The following is a 7,987-nucleotide window of genomic DNA, read 5'->3' as shown; positions in this document are numbered from 1 at the left end:
CCTTCAATGAAAACGTTATTTATTCATATTTTTAATTTGGGTCTTTGTTCATTTATAGTTTGCCAAAAAATTTGCTTTATGGTTTCTCCCGAATTTTTTGTTTTCTCTTCTATGGCTGCTCTATCACCCCAAGCAGTAAGGTTTTTTACAATAGGCATTTGGTTATTTAATTGCTCTGGGAAGGGGTTTCTTCTACAATGTCAGGAAAAGCCTGAACTAAATTTGCCATGGGGGCCTGTGAGAGGTCCCTCAGGGAGTTCCCTGAAGGCAAAAGCAAAGGATTACCTTGTCTGTCCCTTGTTGATCTACATTTTTTATTACAATGTCTGCCTTTACCATACCTTCTGCATAATCCAGAAGGGAGGGGTGTTCTGTTGCCATTCTTTTTTGAAGAAACATTATTTCTAGGAATGCCCTGTTTACAGTCCCTTTTTAGGTGACCTTGTTTACCACAATTTAAACACCTGACATTACTATTTTTCTTCAAACTTCTGGAAATCACCTCTTATCCAAGTATCATCATGGTCATGTGATTCAATATTGATTATATCTCGGATCCAGTTCTCCCAAAGATGCTGATCTTGCCTTTAATGGCCTAATTATCCTTTTGCATTATGTATTAGCATTTTTTTTCTTTTTTTTTCCTTTGGAGCTGAGGACCAAACCCAGGGTCTTGCACTTACTAGGCAATCTCTCTATTACTGAGCTAAATCCCCAACCCGCATTAGCATTTTCAAAAGCCATAGATTCAATTATTATCTGTCTAGCTTCTGAATGTGGTGGTCATTGTAAGAAATCAGTGAAAGTTTCTTTTAAGCTCCATATAACTTTTGTAAATTACTGAATTTTCTTTCCTACATCTTCAGTTCTGTCCCAAGCAGTCAAGGCTACCATTCAGCATAAAGCCAGGGTGTGGTCATCATATAAAGATTGTCTTGCCTGTCGCCTTTAATCCCAGCACTTGGGAGGCAAAGCCAGGTGGATCTCTTCGAGTTCGAAGCCAGCCTGAGCTACCAAGTGAGTTCCAGGAAAAGAACAAAGCTACACAGAGAAAACCAGTCTCAGGAAAAAAAAATTTGTCTTTGTATATCAGCATAATTGCTTCTCCAAAAAGCTGATCTTGGGAGATAGCCCTACTTTGTTGTTCAATGGTCTTAGCCTCATCTTTCCACCAGGCCCTCCATTGTAATTGAGGACCAACCTCTAAGACTGCTGTAACCAAATCTCTTCAGTCTTGAGGGATAATTCTATTACAAGTTGACCACGAGTTTAACATTTGCTTCATGAACAGAGAATGCATATCATATGTCACTATAGCTTCTTTGACTCTCCTCAAATCTAACATTTGCACAAAGGTCTAATCAGCTCATACACAGCCTTCAGCATTTGGTAGTTCCTGTATGGTTACTGGATAGATTAAGGTTGGCTGTTTGAAAGCCTTAGGCTGTTTCTCTGTAACCATATAATGCAATGCTGAGATTGGTTCAACTTTAAATTCCTCTGTCTGGGTCTGAATATCTCTATGATCAATTTTAATAAGTTTTTTTTTTAATTTTTATCTTGGCACTCACATTAAACAACTTTTTTAGTGATAAAACAGAAGTGATCAAACAAATAATATTTATAATTGACATTATATCTATCTCATCAACATTAATTATCATCTCATTTAATTGTTCCAATTTTCAGAATGTCAGTCATATTATCAAACAGAGACCAAACACTCTTCATTGTGAAAATGTTTCCCATTTTTTACTGTGGGGAAAAAAAACTTAGTTTTAACTAATTCCTCCCTTTAGGAAATCTTAATTGACTCACCAAATCTGCTGATAGTGGCTATTCAGATGATGGTGTGGCAACAGCCCAAGGAAGGGGCCCAAGGAAAGCCAGAACACACCAGCTTTGGAAAGAAGCCAAAAAAAAATCCAGCTTTCTACACCAGGGAATGTGCGAAAGCAGCTAATTCTGGGGTGTTTGGAGCTTGAGCCTGGGGTGTTTGCTGCAGAGAGGCTGCAACAGAAACTTAGCCAGTGGGGTAGGTGAGCCTCAGGCAAGTTGCTTTTTGGTGAATTCATGTCTCAAATGTTGGGCACCAGATGTTGTTCAAATCATAAATGGTCTTTAAAAAAATAAAAACGGAGCCAGATATTGGGGTGAAAACTGAAAGATCAGAGAAGCAGAGCAAGCCACAGCCAACATCACCTATTAACTCACTAACTCCATGAATCCTCTGACTGAAATCCCTAGTCCTCACCCAAAAGGGTCTCAGCTGAACTGCTTTAGTTCCTGTTTCCTCATGCCTTAGATACCTTTTTCTGTCCTGCTGTCACTTCTTGGGATTAAAGGTGTGTGTGTTTCTCAGTACTGGGATTAAAGGTGTGTGGCACCACTGCCTGGCTCTGTTCCCAGTGTGGCCTTGAACTCACAGAGATCCAGAGTGATAGGATAAAGGGTGTGTGCCACCACTGTCTGACCTCTATGTCTAATCTAGTGGCTGGCTCTGTCCTCTGATCCTCAGATAAGTTTATTAGGGTACATAATATATCACTACAAGTGTATCTGGTTTTATGTTGATGTCTTTGATCCATTTGGAGTTGAGTTTTGTGCAGGGTGATAAGTATGGATCTATTTGCATTCTTATACATGCAGACATCCAGTTTGACCAGCACAATTTGTTGAAAATGCTGTCTTTTTTCCACTGTGTATTCTGGCTTCTATATCAAAAAAGAGGCATCCATAGGTATATGGATATGTATGGATCATCAATTTGATTCCATTGACCAATATGTCTGTTTTTATGCCAGCACCATGCCTTTTTATTACTATAGCTTTGCAGTACAACTTGAAATCAGGAATGGTGAGACGTTTTTTAATTGTTCAAGATTGTTTTACCTGTCTTGTTTTTTGTTTTACCTGTCTTGTTTTTTCTTTGGGTTTGGGTTTTGTTGTTGTTGTTGGTGGTGGTGGTGGTGGTGGTGGTATGTGTGTGTTTCCATATGAAGTTGAGAATTTTCCTTTTAAGATCTGTGAAGAAAGTTTTGGAATTTTGATGGGGATTTCACTGAATCTGTAGATTACTTTTGGTAGGATGGCCATTTTTACTATGTTAATTCTACAGATCTATGAGCATGGGAGATCTTGTCACCTTCTTCAATTTTTCTTCAAAGGTTTGAAGTTTTTATCATACAAGTCTTTCACTTGCTTGGTTGGAATTACCACAAGATATTTTATATTATTTGTGGCTGTTATGAAAGGTGTTGTTTCCCTGATTTCTTTCTGAATACATTTGTCATTTGTACATATGTGGGGGGGGAACTACTGATTTTTGTGAGTTAATTTGTATCCAGCCACTTTGCTGAAAATGTTTATCAATTGTAGGAGTTCCCCAGGTAGAATTTTTGGGGTCACTTATGATACTATCACGTCATCTGCAAATAAAGATACTTTGATTTCTTCCTTTCCAATTTGTATCCCCTTGATCTCGTTTAGTTGTCTTAACACTTCCAGTACTATATTGAATAGGAGAAAGCCATGTGTAGTGGTGTATACCTTTAATTCCAGCACTCAGAAGGCAGAGGCAGGTAGATCTCTGTGAGTTCAAGGCCAGCCTGGTCTACATACCGAGTTCCAGGACAGCCAGAGCTACATAGTGAGACTCTGGCTTAAAAAAACAACAACAAAAGAATAGGTATGGAAAGAGTAGACAACCTTGTTTTCTTCTGATTTTAGTGGAATTGTTTTGAGTTTCTATTTAAGTTGCTGTTGGGTATGGGCTTGCTGTAAACTGCCTTTATTATTATATTGAGGTGTGTCTCCTGTATCCCTAATCCCTCCAGGACTTTAATCATAAAGGGGTGTTCAGTTTTGTCAAAGTCCTTTTCTGCATCTAATGAGATGATCATGTGGGTCTTTTTTCTTTCTGTTTGTTTATATGGTGGATTACATTTATTGATTTTCCTATATTGAGCCATCCTTGCATCTCTGGGATAAAGCCTACTTGATCATGGTGGATGATCTTTTTTATGTATAACACGCATTTGGTTTGTAAGTGTCTTATTGAGTATTTTGGTATGTGTGTTCATAATGGAAAACGGTCTGTAATTCTCTTTCTTTGTTGGGTCTTTATGTTGTTTGAGTATCAGAGTAACTGTGGCCTCATAAAATGAATTGAGCAATGTTCTTTCTGTTTCTATTTTGTGGAATGATTTGAGGAGTATTGGATTTAATATTTCTTTGACAGTCTGGTAGAATTCTGCACTAAAATCGTCTGGCCCTGGACTTTTTTGAGGGGGAAGGGGGAGATTTTGAATGACTACTTCTATTTCACTAAAGATTACAGGTATGTTTAAATTGCTTATCTGATCTCAATTTAACTTTGGTAATGTAACAGGGCCCCAGACCTTAGTAGGCCCTGAGACCTTAGCACAACAAACTTCCATGATGGAGGTGCCATTCAGGCTGTAAAACTCAGCATGTAGACAGTACCATCTGCCAAAGCTAAAACAAAGACCTAATACATCAAAGTCCATATAATTTAGGGAAAGTCTCAAAATGCACTAACTTTGCTTTTTAGCTTCTGTAGTTCCACTTCTGTTTAATTGTTCTTGTTAGCTGAAGTATGTCAACCCAGAACATGTTTTGTTTTTTTGTTTTTGGGGGGTTTTTTTTGTACTTAAAAATTCATCCTGAGAAAGGCTTAGACCTACACTGGGATCCCAAACACCAAGTGTAGTTTCCAGCCGGCTAATAAAGATTTTCTATTGACTTAAACCCATGTCTGAGCAGTCTTCTCTAGTGAATATCCCACAACACAGTAAGTGGTACCTAGAGAGAAAATTATACATTTCTTTTAGATTTTCCAATTTGGTGGAGTACAGGTTTTTAAAGTATGTCCTTATGATTCTCTGGATTTCCTTGGTATTTGTTATTATGCCCCCCCCTTTTCATTTCTAATTTTGTTAATTTGTATGTTCTTTCTCTGCCTTTTAGTTAATTTGGGTAAGGGTTTGTCAATCTTATTCATTTTCTAAAAGAACCAACTCTTTGTTTCATTGATTCTTTTTATTCTTTTTGTTGTTTCTATTTTAGTGATTTCAGCCCTGAGTTTGATTATTTCTTGCCTTCTGCTCTCTTTGGGTATGATTTCTTCTTTTTGTTCTAGAGCTTTCAGATGTGCTGTTAAGTTGCTAGCATGAGATTTCTCCAGGTTTTTTTGTTTGTTTTGTTTTGTTTTGTTTTTTTTATGTAGGCACTTGGTGCTATGAACTTTCCTCTTAGTACCACTTTTGTTTTGTTTTGTTTTGTTAATTTTATTTATTTTTATTTTATGTGCATTGGTGTTTTGCCATGGGTGTCGGGTCCCCTGGAACTGCAATTACAGATAGTTGTGAGCCACCATGTGGGTGCTGGGAATTGAACTCAGGTCCTCTGGAAAAGCAGTCAGTGCTTTTAACCACTGAGCCATCTCTCCAGCCCCATGTACCACTTTCATTGTGTTCCATAAGTTTGGGTATGCTGTATATTCATTATCATTGAATTTTAGTATCACTACCTGGGAGACCATCCCTGGGCAGCACAGGGCTCAAAGGGAATCCATGGAGTTGAGGCGTATGAAGACTTTTCTTGCTGAGAGAGTTATGAAAAAGACACTCATAGTCTCTCTTGATGGCTTCATCCTTTATTCTCTATTTTTCTGTGTTTTTTCTACTATATACTTTTTTCCCCCACAGCTTGTATGCCCCAACAAAATTTTTCAGGCAATATAGAAATTACAATGTGGTTAGTTTCTGGTTTTCAAATGAATGATTACAATGAATACAAAACAAACAGTAAAAAAAAAAAAAAAAAAAAAAAAAAACCAGCATGTTTTCCATATTCCTTACATGATTAAACATTTTATGTATTACATGTGAAAAACAAACTATTTCAAGAACCCACGTACATTTGTACCTAAGTAACTTGCTATAGATTAACTGTGTGAACAAGCAAAATATTTTTCTCTGGTCATTTACTGGCGGGCTGCATTTACACTTACAAAGAAAGGGCCAATTATTTTATTACTTATCTTGAAATCTTATAAGGAATCACAAACCTAAACTTTTATACATGAAGAAACAGTCAGCTCTACTTTAAATCTTTAGGGTGCATACCCACTCATCAATAGTTTCTTATATCAGGAGATTGAAGGCAGAAATGGGTAAAAGGAATTAATCATCACCTTTTGTGGTGATATATTGATATATTGTGTACCCTAATAAAATTTGCCTGAAGACCAGAGGATAGAACAAGCCACTAGATTAAACATAAAGGCCAGACAGTGGTGGCACATACCTTTAATCCCAATATTTGGGAGTCACACGCCTTTAATCCCAGAAAGTGATGGCTGGATGGAGGAAGATATATAAGGTGTGAGGAGATAGGAACTAGAGGGTTTTTCAAGCTGAAGAGTTGGTGAGGTAAGAGGTGGTGGTTGTGGCTTGCTTTGCTTCTCTGATCTTCAGGCAAAGTTTATTAGGGTACACAATATATCACCACAACCTTTGATCATCAACCAACCCTAGTAAGGAAAGTACATTAGCTGGTAACAATTGAGCTGCCTTTTTTTTTAACCTTAGCTATGTATCCTTATAAACTTTAGATTGTTTTCTGGGATTTTTTTTTTTTTTCATCTTAAAGTTATTATCAAAGCTAATGCAAGAAATCCATGGAGTCTATTTAATGAGCAAAGGAATTTATTAGGAGGTAACTCACTATTGCACAGGTATTTATTGTAGGGTACAGGAAAGCTGAGCTATATCCCATGCTGATCTTCTTCCAAGATCTGCCTGGTCGGTCCCAGCATCCAAAACCATGACGGAGTGAAGAGAGTGCCAAGTACCTTAAGAGTCCTGAGTGGCTATGCCCCAGGAGCATGTACTTCAAGGTCATAGGCAGGTGTAACAGTTACCTGCTACCTCACAGAGGTGGTGTTTCAAAGTCAATGCTAGAACAACTACCCACTACACAAAGCATCTTATCTAACCTGAAGTTATTTTAAAGCTTTGTTTCATCTAATGATGTACACCAAAACCTGTGAACACATCTCCCAACATTAAGAGTAAAAGAATTTAATCTAAGCCGGGTGGTGGTGCCTTTAATCCCAGCACTTGGGAGGCAGAGCCAGGTGGATCTCTGTGAGTTTGAGGCCAGCCTGAGCTACCAAGTGAGTTCCAGGAAAAGGTGCAAAGCTACACAGAGAAACCCTGTCTCGAAAAACCCCCCCAAAATAATAATAATAAAAAATAAAAAATTTAAGCTAGTTGGGCTACCAGGACTCAATTGTTTTTCTTAATCATTAGCCTAAGCCACAGTCTGTATAGCTCCTCAATAGGAACTCTTGTGTTCTAGCTATGTGACACTTCCTTGTTTATATTTTTATAAAATAATATATTATTATTATTATTATTATTATCATCATCATCATCATCATCATCATCATCAATTAGACAATACAGCTTAGGAAGAGATCATCTTCAGAATAATCCATAGGTAAAAATTCCCAGTAGAACGGGATGTTTCCATGAGATAAACACACTACATTACAGGCAGTGAGGCTCTCCCCACACTCATTCACACTATACCAGATACCAGATACCAGAGAAAGATGGCAGCAGCAAACATGTAAAGGCACAGCAGAAGCAAAAGACATTCTGGGGTCTGGGGTCTCTGCAGGACCTTGCCTAACCGAGATTCACCCATCAAAGAGTTTCCTCCTGGTGGGCTGACACCTGGAACTTCAATTGCCACCTGCTGTCCCTCTGACACAGCCACTGGCATTTAGAAAGTCTTTAATTTATTTCTCAATATCTGTGTCGACTCATTTTCCATTCAGTAGAGTTATTCAATTTCCATGAGTTTGTAAACTTTCTATTCTTTCTGTTGTTGTTGGTATCTGGCTTTAATCCATGGTCTGATAGGATGCTGGGAGTTATTTCAGTCTTCTTGTATC

The sequence above is a fragment of the Onychomys torridus genome, chromosome X (assembly GCF_903995425.1).
Source record: "Onychomys torridus chromosome X, mOncTor1.1, whole genome shotgun sequence".
In the NCBI taxonomy this organism is placed as follows: Eukaryota; Metazoa; Chordata; class Mammalia; order Rodentia; family Cricetidae; genus Onychomys; species Onychomys torridus.
This window is presented reverse-complemented; position numbering follows the sequence as displayed.